Source organism: Protopterus annectens, chromosome 11.part0 (genome assembly GCF_019279795.1).
Source record: "Protopterus annectens isolate FY-2018-M chromosome 11.part0, PAN1.0, whole genome shotgun sequence".
Classification (NCBI taxonomy): Eukaryota; Metazoa; Chordata; order Ceratodontiformes; family Protopteridae; genus Protopterus; species Protopterus annectens.
In genome coordinates this window covers 293,202,165-293,226,859 of record NC_056745.1, presented here as the reverse complement: position 1 = coordinate 293,226,859, position 24,695 = coordinate 293,202,165, and the positions used below count along the sequence as shown (strand labels likewise).

Genomic DNA, 24,695 nt, shown 5'->3' with positions numbered 1-24,695 from the left:
ATAAAAAGATGACCAGGTTGTATTTGTTATGATAGTATGACATATTCTCACTGTATACATATGTATATGTATATATATATATATATATATATATATATATATATATATATATATATATACATACACACACACACACACACACACACACACACACACACACACACACACACACATATACTGCATGCACTTCTCAGATTTGTTTAATGACTCCTTTTTTGACATTTGTAATAGATTAAAGTTTAAGATACCCAATTGTGAGTGTTGAGTGTTGACTTAAATTACTAAAAGACATTCAAATGGCAGAAACTGTGAAGGAAAGAAACCGAGTATAAGGCAAGCATTGTATACAAAAGCAGTATTTATTACAATTAACATAAAACAAAGAAATCAGTTAAGAATAAAGACATGCATATAATGCAATGTTTACAAAATATAAATTGACCTCCACATGTAGTTCGTAGCTTTTTTGATGAATTTACTTTCTGAAGGGAGATGTTATTTATCACTTTTCTATAAGACATAAGCATTTTATACATTGTTTTACTTTTCTGATTATCAAAATACAACCCTTCCTCCAAAACACGCATATCATTTAAAAAAAATCAGAACATGTTGATTGGCATGTTTTAGCACAGCATTTACATGCCTAAGATAGAGTCTAAAACTCTGATGTTGTGCGGCAGGATAAAATGCAAAGAACGATCCTTCCCCATAATAGCTCTGTGTGTTCAAAAGGAACATGAGTGAAATGGCAGAGAATTATATCTATTATTGCAAAGAAATACAAGAAGGTCCAACTTAAATATTGTCACATGATAGTAAACACAATGATTTGTTTCATAACAAACCCAAAATACAAGACATATGGTGTTTAACTGTATTAATGTTTGTTTTATTTATTTTTCTTGGCTTACATCAAAATGAAAGACCATAAATTACTTTGCATAGGGATAAATAAAACGTGCTAAAAATACACTATTTGGCTAATATTAGACATAGATTATATGGTGGTCCCCTCATGCTATAAAAGTCATCAGATCTTAATATTATTGTCTTCAGACTCACTCGGTTTATACATAGAAATCCCAGAAAATATGAAACTACACAAATTAGAAAACATCCTAGATTGGACTTTCATTTCACAAAATGTAACACATATAGGCATTATGACAGTCTCCTTTAGTGTCTACAACCCCAGTTTTACATTCTGGAATATTAGAAAAGTCAACACAAATGTCAGCTACAGTGCTATCAGAAATAAAGAGAAATGAAAGTGGCTTCATTTGCATCCTAAAATCATAATAAATAGTTGAAGCTATTCACTACTTTAACAAAGTATTCCTTAACATACTGGGCACTGGATTCATTAACCCTACCATGAAGAAGAAAAGTGAATTCCTTACTCACTCCTTGACTAACAAAATAGTTAAAATTGAGAATGTACAAAAGAAACATCTTGAAATGACTGACACCTAAACTGCAGCCAGCATTTCCATCATCGTCAGCATCTAGGTAATCAACTGAAATTAAGATGAAATATCAAAGAATATGACAGAAAAACAACAGAAACATTTTTAAACTCTTCTGGTTATAATAAGCAAGATTATTAAACCAGTACAAAGTCCAACCAGCCTATTCCCCAGTGAAAACTTGTAAAACCTGGTGTGTAAATTCAATATGCATCAACACTTTTCATTTGCAAACAAGTTATTTCAATATTCTGTCACATCCAAAAGTTGTAGGATGGGTTACTTGCCAGGGTACATACTTTTTTTAGCGCATTATTTATGAAATGCTTATTTATGGCATTCATCTTAATCATTTTTGTGCCAGCAGAATTGCCTTCATTGCTTTGTGTATAGTAGGTCTATAAAGTTCTGAAGAAGTCCTTTTGCATACTGTCGAAAATGCTTAACTAATAAAATAGTTTTTTGGTGATTTTATACCAGCTGTTTATTAGATATTGGAGTTTCTGTCCATTTTTGGCCGCTCATGTTGCTGGCCTCATCTGTTATACAGGAATGTGTGTGGTAAGGTCTTACTAATACCTGCTAACCCTGACCTTAACCCAGCTCTAACGCTGCCCCATCTCATAAAATGAACCCTATACCATACCTTAGAAGAATCTTTTCCATGACACTACCACTAGTCAAACAAATTTAGTCTTTACGCAATTACAGGGTGCTGGTTAAGGAATCTCAAAAGGAAACATTTTTCCTTTTGTGATGTTTTTCATATTTTTGATTTTGGGTAAGCTGGGTTTTCAGAATGAAAAGCAAATATCTTTTGTATTTCAGTTCTTATGCATTTTGATTGTTTGCTATAAACATATTCATTCAAATCACTAGCACTGATTTATAGTTTAACTTCACAAACATAGAAAAATGGCTTAGTAATTGAAAAAAAGAAAAACAGATCTAATGTCATTCTACTGTATAACCACTTCAGATTCAGAATAAAATAACTTTTCCATCCTAACTAGTGATAGCACTGCGATCAGGTTCCTCAAATGAAACTGCTAGGTTTAATAACAGGAGAAGCACTAAAAACTCAACCAACATATGAAAAACGTTATTTAAAAATCAGAAGCTTGGTCTACTTTATAAAGTCAAACAATACCCAACAGAACAATGTATGCACATTTGTATTTCCACTTGTTCATAACGAGTCTTCCATAATGACCTACATATAGTCAGTCTAGTTATCTAAACTAGAATGAAAGTATAATAAAACTCATTATAACTCCTGAGCTCTAAATCAGCAAATAATCATAGCCATCAGATCAAATGTCCTCATATGTGGTATTTGTAGCCATACGATAGAACTCTATACCAGCCAAAGGAAGAAAAATAACCCATCAAACACACTTTACAGCATCACTGAAAATAACTACTTAAAACATATGTATTTGTTCTTGTATTAAAATACATCCAGACCTCTGCCCTTCTACCAACTCATTACATACAGTAGAAGTACCTTGCTCCATTTCTTTTACACAAATTCTTTCCCCTTATCTGTGCATTATTTTCCTTCATTATCAAGGATTATTTACTCTTGCTTGTCAGAAACAAAAGAAAAAATTCTGCAACTCACTAGAATTTCATTTCCAAATAGCCTTTTGCCTTTCTAATAGGTATAAAGATCTTTTTAAGGAAGATAGCAAATAAATTTATCAACACACATGCCAGCAAGAAGTAAAAAGCCTGCATCCAAATATCTTAGGTTTATAGGTTTTGACTAAGCTTACATTCAAAGGATACCAAAAAGAAGCTCAGCCACGTCACACAATGCTGTGGAGGACTAACAATGTCCCTCACTATGAAGACTTTCTTCACATATTATTTGTGAAAATTTGAGAATCACTCATCCGGTCATCTAGACTTGTTTTAAAGCTAAGGGCAGCCTGTTCCAGAAATGAGGTATAAAATGGGTTATAAATGTAGTCAAAAAAGCACACCAGAGATTGCACTTTTTAAGAAGGCTGAGGAGAGCAAATCTCCCATCAACAGTTCTCACTACCTTTTACAGAGGTATGATAGAAAGCATCCTGACGAACAACCTCGTAGTATGGTATGGAAGCTGCTCTATCTGTGAGCGCAAATCTCTCCAGGGAGTGGTGAAGACAGCTGAGAGGATCATTAAGACCACCTTACCACCTATCCATGACTTGTTCTTATTGAAATGTCTCAGCAAGGCCAGAAGAATAATTAGAGAATGCACTCACCCTGCTTACAGATTGTTCCTGCACCTATCATCTGGAAAATGCTTCCAAAGCATACGTTGTAGAACTACGAGATTCAGGAACAGCTTCTTCTCGAATGTCATCCAGCTGCTGAACTCTAATAACCACTATACCCCATGATGCCCAACTGGGTCAGTAGAAACTGTCTCAAATTGTGCAAGAACCTGGTTGTCTCACCTAATACTTAGTGCAATATTCACCATGACTGTAACTTATAGGCCATCTAGGGCAGTAGCAATGCAGTAAAATATCTCTTCTTTCAGTGCAATACATGCAAATTCATAAATTAACCATAGTACAGTACTCTAATGTTCACAGTGTAATACTCAAATGTCTCTTTCTGTGCAAGGATCAGTGCAGTGTCTTAACCAAGTACCTGTGCAATACTAAAGTCTCATGCATGGAAGTGTTCAGTTCGAAAAGTGTTAAAATGTGTTCTAATTATGTGCAATATTAGTCTGTCTACCTGCATGTCTGTGATGTAATAGGGAGGCGTTACATGTGTAAATGTCTGTGAAAATAGTCTATATGTTGTCTGCACATTGAGTCCGGAGACATGGAATTTCATTCGGTTTTTGCACTTGTGTGATTTCTGAATGACAATAAAGTTTCCTTTGACTTTTGACTTTGACTTTATTTATCTATAATGCCATCTAGTGGTGTTGATATGTTAGTACATGTTTAGGTCTTCTCTAGAATGGGTGTTGCTTTACCACTGGTTCTGTTTAGGTGAGGGGAGTTCAAGGAGTGTCGAGTATTTCATAGCATGGATGGCTAAGCAGAGACCACCCCGCTGGGATCTGTAAGACACTGAGTAGGGGGACAGGGCTTTTAGTCTATCAGAACATGAGATCTTTTTGGTGAGGAACTCTTGAGGTCTCTCAAGCTGGTTTAGTTGCTTAGTGAGGTACATGCCAAAGGGTGCATTAAATTCATTGATGAGCCTAGTAATGAATGAATGAAATGGGACTATAACTTCTTTGGACCTTAATGAGATACCAGAAAGGGTGAGTTTTGCAAGGCAGAAGGATCTTTTAACCACCTCAGAGATGTGGTGTTCACAGAAAAGTCTATTACTGACATACATACCCAAGTACTTGAAAACTGTGTCAAGTTTAAGTGGAAATCTTATATATTAAGTAGTAGTAATGCTAGATTTACCTAAGCAAACTATGCTGCATTTCTTGTTAACAATAAGCCATGATTAATATATCAAGCATTTGCTTGAACCAGCCTTTGCTGGAGAATTTGAGTATCAGAATGAGATCTAATAACCACCTCCCCAGTTTGCAATAATTATCAAACTTGATTAGCCGTAGTTCTTTAATATTGGCTTTTGTATCACTGAAGTGTATTACCAAAGAGGATGGAACATAGGACAGAGCCTTGTGGGGCACCACTGGTGACATTTTTCTGTCTGGATCAAATACCCCCAATCTTAAGGGTATGGGCTCTCTCAGACATTCAATAACCATTACAACAAACTATGTAAGGGTTTTTGTTGTACTAGGTGAACTTGTTAATGGTCTCAGCTTGGAGGATTGTGTCAAATGCCTTAGCAAGGTCCAGAAAAGCAGTGTGGACTCTGTGCTTCTTATTCATGGCCTCAGTAATCTTTCAAGGAACTCATCCGGGTTGATTAGGTATGATTTGCTTGTTACAAAACCAGACTGGTATGCTTCTAGGGATATATCACCTATTTCACTGTTAATTTGTTCAGCTATAAATTAGTTTTATAGGTTTGCAAATAATACTAATTTATTTATATATTTAATGACATTTGTTTACCAGGAAAGTCCAATTGGGTTATAAATACCCATTTTCAGAGAAGACCTGGGAAGAAAAGCTACAGAGAGTTGAATACCATCAAATAAAACTCGAGTACAAATATAATTAAAAAAAAAAAACATGTAGTTTGATAATGGAATACATGGGATACAACAAAGCACAAAGAGACACCAGTGATGTAAAAATAAAAATAAATAAAAAAAAAATGACAAATATGACAGTCAGTATCTACAAAAGTATTAGAAGTATAGTCTAGGAAATAAAAATAAAAAGACACAAGTTCATTTTAAGAGTGTGGAGAGGGTAGGAGTTTAAAGGTATAGATAGTGTGATGAGAGGTTAGCTTAGTAAGAATGTAAAGTATTTCTTAGTATAGATCATTCAGGTGCGGTCCATGGGCATAGTCATGAGCTAGTGAGAAATTGTTTGAGGGAGGACTTAAACACATGCAGGCTAGATATAGTTCTGATTGAATCTGGGATGGAGTTTTATAGTTTGGATATGCAATATGAGTATAAACTTTGCCCCATACTTTTCTTTTTGTTTTATGGATTTCAAGAAGGATTTTGTCTTGAGAGCATAGAGGCCAATTTGGGAGATAGTTATGAAGTACTAAGGGGATAGAAAGGCAGTTAGAAGGGTTATATAGTATTTTATGGATTATTAGAAGTTACTTATGGACTAGTTGATGTGGGAGTTCTAACCAGGTGAGAACACATAATGGAGAACGATGATGAGCTTTATGTGGCAGGTTAGCTGCAGATCTAGCTTTCTTATTATAGCATTGATCCAACTGGGATTTAATAGAGATCTGGATGTTAGCCAAAATAGGTGAACCATGGAAAAGAGAGGGTAAAAGATAAGTGTTAGCTAGGTGAGTCTACTAGAAGATGTAAGGGATTTTTTTGCTCTGTATTATACAGTTTTGTATATGAAGATCAAACTTTAAGTTATTATCTATGGTATGGGTAACTACTTATATAGCTTTATTGTTTAAGGAGGTAATATGGAAGTTACTTTTAGCACTGGCATGGGACTTTGGAAAAACAGCAGTAGTTTAGTCACCTTGGGATTAAGTAAAAGTTGGTTTTGATGTAACCACAGTTTGAATGAGCTGAAGGCATGTTGTGTCATGGACTGTAGCTGCAGTGGGCTGTCAGTATGTAACTGAGAGTTGAGTCATGTGCATACTGAATAAGGCACACTTGCTGTGAGGAGGTATGCAGGTTATTGATGTTAAATGTTAAACAGCAGTGGACCGAGAATAGAAACTTGAGGAATACCTGTTTTAACTAGAAGAAATGGAGATCAAGAAGTGTGCCATTTGACAGATTCATATTATTTCAGTTAGTTAGAGAATCACAGCAAAATTTGTTTGGAAAGGCCCAGAGAGGACATTTGAGTCAAAGGTTTCTCTTGTGACACTGTGTCAAAGGCTTTTGAGAGATAAACTTTCCTTGGTCTCTAGCCTTATTAATGGTATCATAAAAGTTGAGGAAAGCTGTAGTGGTGCTATTGGCTGGTCAGAAACCACGTTGTGTTGGGATTAGGAGATCATTTTGCAAGAGGTACTAAAGAAGTTGCTTATGAAGAGACTTTTCCTGGATTTTAGAAAGGGGCAACAAGATGCCAAGTGGCCTAAAGTTAGAGATTTCAGTAGAGTTACCTCCTTTATATAGTGGAATAATGAAGATTTTTTTCCACATGGCAGGGACACATGAGTCATGAATAGATCTGTTAATGAGAATTGGGACTGAGTATGCAATAGGGTCTGCAGTGAGCTTAAGGTACACAGCAGGGAGATCACCAGCAGAAGAAGAACAGGGTTTAAGTTTTTTAGTAAGTGTTTAATATATGATGTGGGAAGAGGTTGGAGACTGAAGGCGTGGATGTCAGGACTAGCAGAGTTTAAAGGTAGATTAATTGGTTGAGGTGAGCTGTAGGTAAGACAAGCTATGATGTCAATGACAAAAGTAGTTGTTTCTGAGGCAGATAACTCCAGATAGGGGTTTGGTGGGGAAGAAGAGCCAGGTCAAAACATTTTCTTAATTGCGATCCAGAATTTCTTTGAATTTTTAATGATTATTTTCAGGGTCAGAGTAATATTTTTTTTGTCTAGGTAAATTTGCTTCCAGGTGGGGTTGTGAAACCCCTTGTATAGATGTAAGGCTTGAGGGGTTTTATCTTTTTACCATTGTATCCATGCTTTGCCATGTTTTTGCATGACAATTCTTATAGAATGAGACAGCCAAGGGATTTGAGCATTTTTTGTTATTTTATTTCTGTTAGAGGCAAGGATATTTAAAGTATTCAAGAATATATTAATGAATTTGTTGACAGCTTCATCTAGGGGTAAGGTTTTGAGTGGAAACAAGTTAATGGATTTTAATAGATTATTGAGTGCATCAGGATGAAAGTTAGAAAGATTTGGGGTAGTTCTGTAGTGATGATTTTTTAGGTGTTGGCTAATTTCTCTATTGGTAAATATAGGTCAATAATGGAATCCGATAGTACTACTGAGGCAGCATACTTGCTGGGGTCAGAGATACGTATCCAGTTAAGGATAGAAGTTTTATGATATGCTTTGTTGAGCTCAGTAGGAGAAGAGCTCAGTTGTTTGAACCCATATAAGTTAAGACTAGTATTTGGGTTTTAGATATCTTGGATTACCAGTCAGTGTTAATGTCACCTAAGATAATGTCTTCAATAGTAATATTTGTACTTATCCAGCAAAGAATTTCTTCTGATATTATTGCCTGGTGGCATGTAGAGGGCACTTATAGAAAGCTTCTTATGTTTATTAACATTGAGAAGAGTGATATGACGTCCTGCATTTTGGAAGGTTGGCATGTTAGTTTTGAGGTGGTCAGAAGCCTAGACAGTTATTATGTACAATTGCAATGCCTTCTATTTTGTGTAGTCTGTCATATCAACTTATACTGTGGCCATGGGGTAAAATTTCAGAATCGTTTATATGGGGTTTTAGCCGTGTGTCGGTAATGAAAGTAATATCTGGTGAGTATTGAAGAAACCATGCTTGAAGGTCTGTAATTTTGTTTGCAATGCTAAAAATGTTAATGTAAGTTAGGAGATGTTTTATGGGTGTTCTAATAGGAGTTGGGGCATAGGATGGTGGAATGGATGAGGCCGAGGGACCGAGGCTGGCATGGATGTCATCACAAAGAGTTATTTTTGGAGAAGAGAGAATTAGGATCAGTTGTTTTTTCATAAAGTATTTGAATTTATTCCAGCTTACATCAAAGTGAACTGAATGCTTAGATGTTTTCTATTTGAAAAGGTGAATAGGTTAGACATTAAATACATTTGAGGAAATAGATATGAAGGAAGGTTTAGCCTGAGTATAGGTAGGGTGACCTGTAGTGTGTGAGTGTAAATAAAGTGTGAGAGTACTGTGGTAGGTAATAAGGTGACATAAAATGAATAGTAGAGATGTGAAGATGTGAAAGGATAACATGGTAGACAGAGAGGACTATGGCATAGTTAAGGGGAGAATATAGCTGAGTGAAAAGGAAAAATATTAAAGAAGAAGGGAGGAAGTTAAGGGGAAAATAATGAAAGTAGAAATGGCTTGCTAGAGATGGCAGTCAAGGTGGTCTCTTATTATGATAAAAGAGAAAAGTTAAGATTTTAATAGATAGTCAGTATAGTCAGTTAGAGAAATGTAGAGTATACTGTGATATGAAAGGGTACAATTGTGGATTAAAGATAGTATTAAGAGAATGATTAAGTCAGTGTTGTGTGCAGTAAAAGATTTGTGGATAGTTTGCTTTCTGTCAATATTATGCAATGAAGAGTAATACTGAAGAAGTAATAGCCAAGGAGGAAGAAGTGAATATTGTACAAGGGGAAAAGTGAATAATAGTATAGATTGTAAACTTAGAACAATAGAGAAAGGTAAATTAAGTGAGGAGGCAGAGAAGAAAATGTGTGGGGGGAAGGTGACATGCGATTGTAAATGGTCTGTGTGGCTGTTATTGGATAATGAGGTAGTAGCAGGGATTAGTGAAGCTAGTAGGAAGATGAGGGGGTAGGAATGATGAGGGGGGTATGGTCAGTATAAATTTAGATAAGGAGTGGGTGGGTGGGAATTGGGGGTAAGGCATGGGAGTGTAGTGAGCCTGATCATAGCGAAGGTGAAAGGAAGCAGGTTGGAACCCCTTACAGAGTGAGGTATTAGCCCCCCAAAAAAGCAATCAGTGGCAACGGAGGGAAGGTTTAAACGGCAGTGTGTGTAGTTTTGCTAAAATAATGTGAGTAACTCAACAGGACAGTGGGGCAGAGAAAGTTTAGAAAAGTTGCTCATGGGTAAGAACGCCAGGACAAGCTGCTCATGGGCAAGACAGCTATATGCATTAATGTAAAATGGCTTTAACAATAACATACAAAGTGTCCTTTTTTTACCAGTAGCACTGCCTGCAAGTTCAGTGGTAAAGATGTTTTTTGCAGCTCAGATAGTGGCAATCTTATATACTGTCTGCATTTAAAAATATTTTTTTGCAGGCTGCAAATCCACCTAGCAGAACAGACATAATTTTATGCAGAAAGATGAGGAACCGACTGGGTGGAAGAGGCAATGTTGTAAGTCTAGTGGCACTTTTATATACTGACTCCATGGATTTTTTTTTTTTTTTTTTTTTTTTTTTTTTTTTTTGCAGGCTGCAAATACACAAAGCTGAACAATGATAATTTTATGCAGATAGATGGGGAATCTGATGACTTTCAAGACTGGGTGGAAGGGGCAATCTTGCAAGCCCTGAGCAGCTATGAGATAAATAGGGACAACGTCTATGTACTGTAGGACATAACCAGTGGAGAGAGTCAGGCTGTAGAGCTGATAGAGTGTTTTCGCTAGCCAGGACTTTATACTTCTCAGCAGACATCTAGGGATATTGTCAGGTCCCATATGGAAGTAGCATAGAGAACTGGATGGGTTGTGGGAAGTTGGAAGAGAATTTGTCTACAAGCATATTAGTAATGTCCTTGGGATCAGAGAAAGAAGTACCATTAGAAATAAGTTCAGTGCAGAATTTTAGGATACTTTTATGCTTCCTAATATTGCCAAAGAAAGCCTTAGGTTTGTCTTTTGAATTAGTTGCAATCAAGAGTTCATAGCTAGCCTTATATCTATTGTTTTTGCATGACAACTACTTCTATGTTTTTTATATGGTTTTGCCTCATTCCTCTTTGTGAAGCCCTGCGTATGCATTTTAATATTTCAAGTAACACTGTAGTTTAAATATAATATTGAAATTTGTTACACATCTTAATGTTATATTATTGATAATTTCAACCTAACGAACTTCTTATAATATTGTGGAGATGTTTCTCTCTGAGCTTCCCCCTAAAAGGGGTATGTTGCCCTGATGGACTCTCCTGATAAAGAAATAAAAAAATAAATAAATACTTTTGATAATTGAGTAAATGGACTGCTCTTATAAATCTTTTTAAGCATGACCCCCTTTACAGCCAGGACACAGACAAAGGTAAAGACTAAAAGCAGGTAGCTTACACCAGTGAATCTAGCATGTTTTCTATTGGGAGGCAAGTAGAGTACTCAGAGGGAAAAAAACATGGATACAGGGAACAAAACAAGGCTATAGGTACAAACCTCTGACTACAGAGTCATGGGGCAGCAGTATTAAACAGTGACATCTGACAAAAATGCCACCCTTTAAATGGTGAGTACTAAACATGGATTTAGGAGATGTGTGTGTGTGTGTGTGTGTGTGTGTGTGTGTGTGTGTGTGTGTGTGTGTGTGTGTGTGTGTGTGTGTGTGTGTGTGTGTGTGTGTGTGTGTGTGTGCATGTGAATTTGTGTGTGGGAATGGTGGAAAGCATGATACTAGATGACAAACTATGAATATAAATTCAGGAAGGTATGAGGAAACCTTACAAAATGACTACAAAGCATGAATTTGATAGGTGGGTATAACTTATGACAAAGAACACTGAGTGTGAGCTGGACAAGTAGTATAGTGACCGGACAAGGAGCAAAGAATGTGAATGTAACAGGTAATGGGGCATGGTAGGCAGCCCAACAAAAAACATTCAAACTACTAATCTTATGAGTATGTATTAGGAAGTTGGAAGCATCACTATTTACATTCATCTCTAAAGGTGACGTCACAGTTATTTAATATTTTTGCCAAGTCTTCTGTCAAAAAATTATCTTTTTAGGTGAAGTGTAACAAGGCAGTGCATAGTGCCATGAAGGTAATTTTCATCATTATCACCTATATTAATAAATGTCACAATTATGATTATGTATTGAATTAGATAAAATGCATGATCATTAATGTGTCATTTATTAGTATACTTAGATAAATCTTTCCAACAATGCCTTCCAAGGTGATTGCATAGCCACTGCACAAAGATTATATTCTCAAACAGTAGTACATACCCCATGATGTAGGGCTCTACCAATGTTACATTGAAAAGTTGGGTTTAAAATGTCAAGAAATATTGTTGTGGTGATTTTTTCAATGACCTATAAAACATAAAAGAAGAAAACCATTGCAATATGGATAGTAAGTGTCAGGCTACTGATGACTAAAAACAACATCTGATCCAAGGTTAAAGACTGTACTGCAGAGTTATCTAAGGTAGGTGAGGGATTATGAAGAGGGCATATAGTGGAAGTGTCAAATGAATATATGGGACACGATGATGAATTATTTTATTTATTTAGGTACAGAAAACATATGAAGTCTGTATAAAATGGGAACATGCTAGCACCTCAGTTATGGTCATTAGTTTGTGCCATTCAGCTATTCTTGCTATTGGAGGAGAGCATTACCTGTATTACTGTGAATGAGCTAATGCTGGGGGTTATGATACACTACAGTGGATAAGTAAGGAGACTGTAAACTGCAAACTTAATTAAGGGAAGTGCGTATGGACAGTGTAGCCCAATGGGAAGATTGGAAGTTTTTTAATGCACATAAGTAGAGTGAGCTCTTCTTAAAACCATGTCTACATTTCATAGTTTGCACTGTTCCATTATGCTAAATATTTTGAAACTGTGGAATCGGGCACCTTTAGTAACAATTTAAATAGGATTGTGTTGGGTGGGGATGGTATACTACAGTACATCAAAGGAGAAATGTGAGCTGCATTCATGGCTGACGGAAGTTTGAGTTTATTAATTTATTCCCACTAATGGAACTCTGGAAGTGTGCACTGTAACTTCCAATGGGCAGAGCCTAACCTGTTTGCTATAATCAAATTATGTCCTCACATTTCAAACAAAGGTTCACATCTCTGGAACCATAGGGTTAATAATGAAGTATAAACAGCAATCTCTTCAGTGCAAACTATTTAATAGTGGTAGTTTTCTTTATAGTCTAAGTATTAAACTGGATTTTATAAGCCACAGTAAACAAAGTAACTATTAAGTATTTAATATTTTGTAAACAACTTATAGTAGCTCAGCAACCACTCAAGTTACACACATACTGTCAGTAGCATTTTGTTCACTCAGATAAGAGCTTTCAAATGAAGCTAAGCAATTCTATCTGAGCTATTTAGCTTAGATAACATTTATAACAATGTATATACATATTTTATGAACAACAATTAATTTATCTTTATCTTCACTAGACAGAGGTCAAATATCAATGCAGTTATGTTTGCCATTGTGTAAGATTTTAGATGAAAATTTTTACTAGTTTGTATGTGGCATGGTTTTGGAAATATTAATCAGATATGAACAAGCAATATTTGATGCCTAGAGGCATCAGTAGGATATAACTGTAGAAACGCCCGAAGGCATCACCTGGGTTTAATGAGTTCAAACATCCGTTCAGTTTTCACCTGAAATAAATCAATGGTTTGCCATGGGTGGGTGTAATGAACTATAGTGGATGGATGCTGAGGTTTTGAGTTTAGCCTTTTTGAACTTCATTTAACAATCTCAGTTTTGGTGCTTCAGCTCTGCAGAGTACCTTTATTGTCACTCACAATAACTGACAAAGAAACTACCTTGCTGATGGATGTACTGCAATTACTTCAGCACTAGTACAGCAGTATCATTAGACCAACTTTTCTTTTAGAATTTTGGCAGCATTAAGTAAGCTGTCAGTGACAGTACATATCAGCCACAATAGTTAGCTGAACTCAGCAATAAAGTAACCTGAATTAAACCTGGTGTGCAAAATAATAGCCGCGGTGGTGCAGCAGTAGCATTGTTGCCTCACAGCAAGAGGTTCTCCCGTTCAATTCTCGGCTGGAGTGCGAGGAGTGCCTTCTGTGTGGAGTCTGCATGTCCTCCCCGCGGTTGGGTGGGCCTTCGAAATACATGCGTAAATGGGTGTGCCTTCGCTGAAGGTTGAACGTCGAGCTGGCATCTTGGCATTCGTGAAAATCTACTGCCAATCATTAGCGGACCGGAGTTCCGCTGTAGCGACCGCTAACCGGTAAAAGCCGAAAGAACAACTGAAAATGTGCAAGAATAGGGCAAGGCAATGCCTATGTTCTACTGCTGAGAAAAACTTAAATAATAGCACCACCTGTTTGGAAAACATGTGTTACACATGATCTCAAGTCAACCCAATGAGAAAAAAGCCAAAGTACTTTTGAAAATAAAATAAGGTATGAGGTTCAGATTAATAACTAGACATATAAACAAAACATGTACACACACCCATGCACACTCACATGTAGATAATACATATAGATAGATAGATACACATATATGTTTTGTGTTTCTTATAGCTTTAGGATTGTTGCTGTTTTGCACTTATGACATCCCAAAGTTTTAATAATGGCATGGTGATTATCTTCATCATAAATACCACAGTACATCTGTTAAACCATATATATTATCAATACATGTTGTCGTAATGTTTATTTTTATATTATATAAGGGAATGTTAGCAACTTTATCTACTGTCATGTGTATCAAAGTGTAGAGTGGTATAAAAGCTGGTTTTCAGAGATGTTAGTGTGATTTACTTTGAGTATGCTTAAAATGGTACACTTAGGGAAGGTAAGGATTAGCTGGTTTATTTGTATGGCTTAGTTTAGGTGTAGTGTTTGCTTTGCTGTCTGTTTCAATTTGATAGATGCTTTGTGTGAGATAATGTGACTATTGTGGTTTTCAAATGTTTTCTTTAGCTGGAGTTCAGTTAGGGCAAGTAAGGCTTTGCTGATATATTTTCAGGGTTTAGCTTAGGTTTATAGCTGTTTGATTGCTGGTTTTAAATTTGCTAAATGTCTTTGTTCAAGATTGCATGAAATGGTGGTAATGAAGGTCGTTGCTATTACCCCTCCTGTTGTACAATATCAGCATTAGTATCTTTACTTTAGACAGGGTGTGTAGCCCCCAACATGGAGGGTTTGGGGGGTTCCTACATCCTGTAAAAGCAGTATTGTTTGAATAACTAGTGGGTTTGATGGTTTAATGCACACTCATTTAATGTGGACTTGATGGTTTGTTATTCAATTGCTTTTGATAACATTTAAGTTAAAGTGATGTACTGATACACACATTAATCCATCTATCTATAAAATATGTATATATAATATGTATTTACATAGGTTCATAGGTTGGTGCTAGGCTATCAGCCCTAGGGCCTATACAAGCCTAGCCATAACAATTCCCTGGATATTTCTTCCCACAATATTTATAGGTCCATAGGTTGGTACTAAGCTATCAGCCCTAGGGCCTATACCAGCCTAGCCATGACAATTCCCTGGATATTTCTATATATACAATACCATATACAATCACACTTGCACATGTGCGTGTCTGTGTGCGTGTGTGTGTGTGTGTGTGTGTGTGTGTGTGTGTGTGTGTGTGTGTGTGTGTGTGTGTGTGTGTGTAAATATGTTTGTGTGTGTGTATGTGTGTAGTTTCAAAAATTGAAGTACAAAAACAGCAAACGTCAAAATATTAATCCCAAAGGATGAAAACACAATAGAAAAAAAATAAATAAATAAAAACACTTCTGCTAATTATGTATATCAACCCTGAGATCACACATCAGCAGGGAAAGGGCAAATTCCCGCTCCTCACAAGTTCCCTCAAAATAATGCCTGCAGAAACAATCAAATGATTATTTAATCCCTTCTGCCAGCATTTAAATAATTCGATATTATTAATGTTTGACTACATGGAATCCTTCAATATACATATACAAATATATATATATATATATATATATATGTATATATATATGTGTATATATCACTCTCTCTATATATAACTCTCTCTCTCTCTCTCTCTCTATATATATATATATATATATATATATAGATATATAAAAACTATATATATATATATATATATATATATATATATATATATATATATATATATATATATATACACACACACACACACACACACACACACACACACACACACACACGCACACACACACACAGGAGTATACAGCACAAATCAAATTCCTTGTCAGCAGTCAATACATTTTCATTACTGACTGAGACTAGTAACTTGATTGCTCATGGAAAGATGTATATAACAAATCCATCATTGCTGGTAACCATCCTTAGTGCTTATAATAATCACAGGGAGATTTAAATTAATCAGTTCTGTTGTTATACTTCCTCCCATCATCAGTGACAACTCAACAGTTTTGGCATAGCCATCTAATTGAAAACCCAGTCATTCTAAATTAGTTTCTTTCAGGAAATTCTCCTCAAATGACAAATATAACATTTGTTTGAATTTAGTGGATATCAGATATGGAATCAGCACGTGAGACTGAGGATACTCCTTACCTATAATGCCTTTAATAATATTTTGTTGGCCCTTCACAACAAATAATTCTCCCTGCCCTGGGATTCAATAAGCCATTTTTTCAGTACAGGAATAGTACAGCAGCTCCTGTATGGAATATGGCTGCCGAGCAATGCAGTAAACAAGGCTGGGGGCGTGCATGAGCCTGCTAGTACTATTCTTGCATGGACACCACTGAATTATGCTAATTATCTCATTTGCCAGTGAAAAACATGCAAATGAGGTGAATTATTGATTCAGTAAGCAGGCAGGCATCTGTGCAAGAACAGTGTGAGGTGCAGAAATGTATTCAGTTAGTAACTGATTACATTTCTGCAAAAATCAAAACGGAGGCATGACAGCTCAAAGTAAAGCATGTATTATAACCATTAGGCATGCCAATGACCAAATATAAGGCCATTGGCATGGAAAAGTGCTGCAAAAATATGCAAATCAAAGTTTTATTTCTTTTGGCTGATTTTGGCCATTTAAGCATAACGCAGCGGCACGCTAATGAGATCAGGCTGAAAATAAAAGAAAAATGTGAAAAGACAATTCTAAGTAAAATCTGCATTTTGCCATTATAGTGTATGGCATGCAGAATCAAAATGATAACAGGTAACACTGGTTGCTAAGGAGGAAGGCTCTGGTGTAGTGGAGTAACCAAGGACTAAGGCAGTGGGGTATGCAAATGAGCAAATTTTACTGACTCGCTAAATTGGAGACCATTCTCTGGCTGCACCTAACTGTGTAGGAGCTATAAGGCAGTGATGTAAGCAGGAGAAGCAGCTGACATGAAATGGGGGTGTGTCATGCTTGGTGTAAGCACATTGGAGCTCCACGGCTTCCATTTGAGCTTAGCTAAGCACAGCTAAGAAAGGGTGTGTGTCTGAGGCTGTATTGAGTTATTCCATGAAAGGAAGAGCATGTTTGCATCCAGAGGAGGGCCATTTCTGCTTCAAAGTGTTTACTTTAGCTAAACAGGTTTGTGCAGCATGTACTGGGTCTAAAACAAAATGAAACCAACAAAAAAAAATGCGGAAATAGCAGAACTGTTTACATTTGGGCACCGGGTTTGCACGGTGTGCCTTGGGGCTTAAAGGAGGCGGAATTGGGAAGGGAAAAAAACTAAAAAAAAGGGAAGTAGCAGAATAAAAGCAATCAAGTACAAATAAAATAGCAGGCAGGTGGAATGCATCATAGCCAGCCAGTCATACAGGCAGCATCTGCAGCACTACAGTATAAACTGTGCGAACACCTTTCGGTCTGTTTTTTCCCACAAACTCTGCACCATTGGTGTACATACTCAGGGGAATTTGAACCAACAAAATGTTAGGGGCTGCTGTCACTTTGATACATCAGTATGTGCTATAGGTTGAGGGTGGTGAAGAGGATAATGCTGGCAACCTCCCCAGACTGAGGAGGAAGAGAAGATTGTTCAGACCCAGGGTAACCTACCAGGGGCTACATGATCTGGACATAGTAGAAAGCTACAGAGTGGACAGGGACATACTTCAGCAACTCATTGAGCTGTGCTGGCCTCACCTCAGACCCAGAGCCAACAGAGGGGAACCCATCCCAGTAGATACCAAGGTATGTGTAGCCTTAAGAATACTAGCTACAGGTACTTTCCAAAGACATACTGGGAACATCATGGGGGTCTCACAGGCATCTGCATCCAGGGTACACCACCAGTTCCTGGATGTCATGCTACCACATGCCAATGAGCGCATTTACTTCTCCAGCAACTGTGAGGAGAGGACCAGCAATATGTGCCTCTTCCACCATGTAGCAGACTACGAGGAGGTACTGAGTGCCATAGACTGCACTCACATCCACCTCAAAGCACCACCCGGTGAACAGGGTAGGGTCTACTTAAACCGGAATGGCTTTCACCCCAACAACTGCCATGTCGTGTGCAATGCCCAGGCCATTATCATTAATGTGTGTGCTGACAACCGTGGAAACTATCACGATTCCCACATCTGACATTCCTCACAGCTATACCATGGATTTGCCAAGGGGACATCCCATATGGCCATCTGTTGGGGGGTGCTGTCTATGCACTGGAGCCATGGATGATGACTTCCATCAGAAATGCACACACACCTACTCAAGAATGCCATAATGAGGCACACGCACAAACCAGGATCATTTTAAAGCATTTGCTTGGGATGCTCTACTCACCATTCCACTGTCTTGACATATCTGGTGGAGCCCTGCGGTATTCTCCAGCCACATGTACACACATGTTCATAATATGTGCCATGCTACACAGTATGATCCTGCGGAAACAGCTGCAGCAGGAACAGCATGTGGAAGGGTTACACAGCCCCCCTGCATTGCCAAGGTCCCCACAGGCACAGAAAGACTCAGAGGAGGAACCCCCTGAGCCAGATCCTGTAGACAGATGGAGGCATGTCATTACGGCCTGGCCTTGGCAAAAAGGCAACACATAGCACAAACACACTGACACTGTAGGGACCCAGGGACTGACACCTCTCTCTGACTTGCATACACAGTAAAAGGGATGCCAGACACATCACACTACCTGTACCTTACCATGTATAGGCAGTGTACTGCATCCATATGACATAGGCAGCCCTCAAGCACCATCCTCACAACTGCTACAGGCACAAGGTAAGTCAGTCTTCTTAACAATAAATGAATGGATTAGTATGTTCTGGTAGAATATCTATGGTATTGCTGCATGCATGCAAGGGAATAGGGTGGCCTACTGGGATAGCAGCAGACAACTGACAGCTATGTGGGACACCAGGAAATGTTTGCCCAATACTGGGCTCCCCACACTGTGCAGTAGTACCTAAGGTGACACATACCACTGCAGTATATGTGGGGGGCCAATTAACCGGGAGGATCATTAGTCACAGGCTTGGGTGTCAGTGTGGGGGTCCCATACTCACCTCTCAGCCTCACCTAGCAAGTCAGCCATAGAAAACCATAAAGAAATGTCTGGCAAAGGCCCACAAATGGCGAAAATTATGAAATACCTCCCTACAGACTTACACAGTGATAGCACAGCAGATCTTGCAGTTGCAGTAAGGCTCTGAAGGATAAGAAGTCTGAAACTCAAATGTATGCTATTACAATATGATCTGTGGTCTTTAGTGATATGCCTCTAGTCTCCAAGACAGGGCACAATATTATGCTAAATGCAACCAAAATGTAAAGCAAATATCAGCATAGTCTGTGCAAATGTGTACAGTTGATGGGTGTGCCCCTCACACCCATATTCCGATAGAAAAACAGTAACATGTATGTCTGCAGGGAAATAGCAGCAGAGCACACATTGCCAGGGCTGTCCCAATCAACCTGATAACTTGTTGCATGTCCACTATATACATGGGTCAATAAGCTATCTATGTTGTTGTGTCTTTCGGCTTTTCCCGTTTGGGGGTTGCCACAGCGGAACTCCGGTCCGCTAATGATTGGTAGTTGATTTTTACATGCTGAGTTACCAGCCCTGATGCACAACCTTCAATGAAGGTACGCCCATTCACGCATGTCTCCATGAAGAAGCCGCTGTAGCTGAGAATCGAACTGGACAGCGTCTTACTGTGAGGCAACAACGCTACCACAGCACCACCACCACAGATGGTCAATGAGCTATGTATATGTGTGGCTAATACTGTCTGGATGTGGCCAGCACTTGCTCCCGGCTGTTGTGTCCTAGGTACAGTGCTGTCTTTGACAGGGCCATGTTCCAAGAACTGCAGTGCCAAGTATTCTGCATGTCAGCTACACCTACGGTGGGAGTTGTATACACCATCCAGATGTCAATATCTGTTAATGCATGAAAGCTGTATGGGTCATGGACAGGGGGGGCCATACATATCGACACTACACAACTTGGAGTAACCTACATAGTGCTCACCATACCTCTCAACTCTATAGATCTATTACAGAATGTCCACAGGTTTGCATCATACTTGTGTTCTGTATAATATGAAATAGTGGTTGTCTGGCAATTCATTGGCAAATCACGCAAGACTAAGGTCAGAAAATGATGACAGATTATAGTGACAGACTTCATACCCTATAGAAACATGCATGCTAATGCAAAACCAGTTATTGAATCACCTTTCTAGGTTTCTAAAGCCAATACTTAAAAATGGTCCCATATTTAGGCCTCTGTCCCCCAATCACTTATGGCTTTGCCCAGATGTCTGGCTCTCAGAAGTTGAGAGGTATGGTGCCTAGTAGGACAGCAGGAACCTGAAGGTCAGTGTACTGCCAGTGTATAAAAGGCTGCCACGTTTCTGTGTCAGAACTGGCAACATGTCACTGGCCAACAGCCATTCCCCTGGAATGACACAGGTGGTCACAGAAGGAGCACAAGTATGCCTCGTATATCTGTTGTGCTTGTTCTAACATTGCATTTACCTGCCAACTATTTGCAAAACAAGAAAGGGTCATGTCAAAACAGTAATGGCAAACAGTAGGGAAGCAGATGTCAAACTCATAAGAGCAAACAAGCAATTACCCAACCAGTCTCCCAACTGTCTATGTTTGGCAGAACAGTATTAATACCCTATCCCCATGTGTGGGCCTATGTCCAACTGTCATATTTGGGTCTGTGCAGATGTCAGTCTGTGATGGTATGACAGCTAGGCCCCATGTACCCTCATAATAACATATAGCATCACAAACTGTCTAAGGACCACAGCAAATGGAGTTTTGCAATGATGTGCAACCTGCTAAATAGTTACACTCAGAGGTGTGAAGTCCACAACCCTGTGTGCGATGTAATGGTATGTACCCCACCCACATCAGAATTACAAATACATAGCAGCCACTGTGGCCAAAGCTTGTGACTGGACTGCAGAAGGACATAGAGACACAGATAAGGGGAAGGGGAACAACTGGCCAGACAAATGGAGAATGTGCACACCAGAACATATTGTGTAGTAACATAGGTGCCATGCAGTGTAAGGGGTCAGTAAACATCACCTGCAAATACACAACACACATCCATGTAAGTGGTGGTCTGCAACAAAACAAAACTCAAACAATGGACACCTCAGAGGCAAAATCACATGGGAACCCCACAAACCTACACACCACAGATCATGTAGATTCCACACACTAGGGTCTTGCAAACACTAAGGCCTTACCCCAAACCCCAAACACCTACCCTACAGAGATAGGTTAACAGCACTGTCCCTCTACCCTGTACCATACAGACTCTGCTGAGGTGACCCCTGCCTGGCATACAAAGCAATCCAGACCCTGCCTTGATGGTACTCTTGCATATCTGGAACTCAAGACCCACTCCATCAACGTGTAGGTGCAGCATCAACCTGGGCTGTGATATCAGTATGGCTTTTGGGGGTGACAGATATGTATACCACACACTACCCCATCTGTGGAATACACTCCATGTCAACAGCAAACAAAGTGCCTCAATACCCCTAGTGATGTGCTCCCTGCATAACTGCACAGGAAACACAAAATACAGTCCTGTGATCCCACCTGTGTCCCTGCTGGACAGGGGCACTGTGTGCTGAGATGTTGTAACATTGGCTGCACTTTCGTCTGCGTAGGTTATAAGGGTTTCAGGCCCAATACCCTACTAACGTCATAGCAACCTATCAACCCATAGACAACTGTCAGTGGTTCACCACATTAGTCTGTCACAGTGGTATGTGGAATATACTACATATATAATGGATGGTTCTACACAGTAGACTGCACTCTGTACCCACATCCACACCTCCCAACCTCTGACAGCAAGACATCTGGACAAGGTCATAAATAAAAGTGGGACAAAGGCACAATGATAGGCATGTGTTGTAAATATTGCCCTTACATACTGAGAAAGTTGAAAGGATAAGGGGTTTTGCATTAGCAGGAATTGTCTGAAGTTTATGAAGTCAGAAGCACTAATGTCTGCCATTATTTTGTAATGTCAGTCTTCAATTATATGCAAATAACTTGCCATAAAAACGCAAGTTTAGGTAGACTGGACGAAGCTTCTAGACAAACACCTGGACATTCTGCCAAAATATGTACAGTGAGAGATATGGCCACACCAGGATATGACTTTTCAGGTAAGAAGAATATCACACAATCAGGAGATCCCCAGCCAGTATATCACCAAGTTGCTGAACTATTTACACAGCTTCATCAGTCAACTGGCTGTAGCCACACCTCTCAAATGGCCTTTTTGGGCAGGAATGTATATAGTCGGGCTCATAATATTGGTTTGTGCATCATACATCTTGTATCCCTCTGGTAAAGCACTGTGCTGATCTGAGGATGTCTGTCACTAGGTAATGACAAAATAGATTTCTGTGTCAGACCTCAGATATGTCAGAAAATGTCTGCTAAACAAACCCAGTACCCCTAGGAAAGTCCTGTTTACTTTTAAGAGGTATGGCTGTAGCACACAAAACCCAGGACTGGTGTACACCTATTTCTGGAATGGAGTCCCACTCTCACTATAGAAGGTCACACTTAGAGAATCACAGGCCATGTTGGAAACTACATCCAACTATATAACTGTATTGTGCGTATATGTCTTTGCATACAGACAGCTATGTACACCTTAACTGTCCCTACACACACCCATCAGACAGGACTCAGCTAGCTGTAGGTAGCCCATATGTGATATATCTGCATATGTTGGGTGTGATACACAGACATATATATGGGCAACAGATTACAATATGTCAAGCATACACACACATGGATGTGTAGATGTGGGGAAGAGAGAGACAGACAGTGATAGAGTGAGAGGCACAGGGAGCACACGCAGAGTGAGTCACTCACACAGATACCCTGAATGGAATAGAGTAATGTCCTGCTGCAGACAGTGGCATACCGGTTATAAACAGTTGAATGTGCCAGCATGTAGGCGAGCTCCATTGTGTAGTAATAATGAGATGGGGGTTATAATATCACATCACCTGCCTGTGTGTGTGTGTGTGTGTGTGTGTGTGTGTGTGTGTGTGTGTGTGTGTGTGTGTGTGTGTGTCTGTGTGTGTCTGTGTAGGTCTAAGTATTAGGAGGCTGTTCCCACTCAGTACACTTCCCATTGCCCTACTTCACAAGATCTACTGCTGTCATTCACATTAATTGTACTATTGGACACCTATCAGTCCTATAAGCTCTGTAGTAGTGTGATAACTGTGTAACACTATAGTATAAGTAACTAGATAGGTAGGGGTTCAAATCTCAGTCCTGGTAGTTGTGTGTGTTTGTAGGTGAAACGGTTTTAGGCCATTCCCATGCAGTACACTTCCCAATGCCCCACTTTACCAGTCCTTCTGATGTCATTCCCCTTAGAAGTACCTTTGCACAGCCCCAGCCCTATAAGCTCCTAGGCATGTGCAATAACTATGTAACAGTGTAGTGCAAATAACTAGATAGGCAGGAGTACTATTCCCAATTCTGGCAAATGTGTGTATGTGTATGTTTATAGGACGATGTATTTTGAGGACTTTCCCACCCACAACACTTCCCAGCACCCTGCTTTAGCAGTCCTACTGATGTCATTCCCCTTAGAAGTGCAGTTGCACAGCCCCAGCCCTAAAAGTTCCATGGCATGTGCAATAACTATATAACAGCATAGAACAAATAACTAGATAAACGGGGTTCTATTCCCATTTCTGGCAAATGTGTGTGTGTAAGTGTGTATGTTTGTAGGCTGAAGCATCTTGAGGACTTTCCCACCCATTGCCCTACTTTAGCAGTCTTGCTGATGTCATTCACTTTAGAAGCACCTTTGTGCACTTCACAGCCCTGTAAGCGCTGTAGTGCATGGGATAACTGTGTAACACTATAGTACAAATAACTAGATATGCAAAGGTTATATTCTTAGGTCTGGCAAATGTGTGTGTGTGTGTGTGTGTGTGTGTGTGTGTGTGTGTGTGTGTGTGTGTGTGTGTGTGTGTTTGTGTGTATGTATAAGTGTATGTACAAGAGTTTGTAAGTGTGTATCATTAGAGGCTGAAGCATTTTGAGGGCTTTCCTACTCACACTTCCCAGGCCCCTACCTTAGCAGTCCTGCTGATGTCATTGCCCTTAGAAGTACCTTTGTAGACATACTCAGCCCTATAAGCTCTATGATGTATGTAATAACTAAAGAACACTACAGTACAGATAGCTAGCAAGGCAGGGGTTTTACACTCAGTTGTGCCAAATGTGTGTGTAAAGGTGTTTGTAAGTGTGTATGTTTGTAGGGTAATGTATTTTGATGCCCTTCCCATCCAGTACATTTCCCATTGCCATACTTTACAAGGGGTCTTGATGTGATCACCCAAGACATACCTTCTGACAGTGTTTAATACTATAAGCTCTGTGGCACATGTGATAAATGCATAAAACTGTAGTGCACATAACTAGATAGGTAGGGATTCTACACCCAATACTGGGATACTG

General features: G+C 38.9%; 1 protein-coding gene across 1 annotated transcript in view; it reads left to right on the top strand.

Moving 5' to 3' along the window:
• SLC17A8 (solute carrier family 17 member 8) overlaps nucleotides 1-24,695 on the top strand; it is a 530,762-nt gene that overhangs the window by 219,763 nt on the left and 286,304 nt on the right. The gene's annotated exons all lie outside the window — the stretch shown is intronic.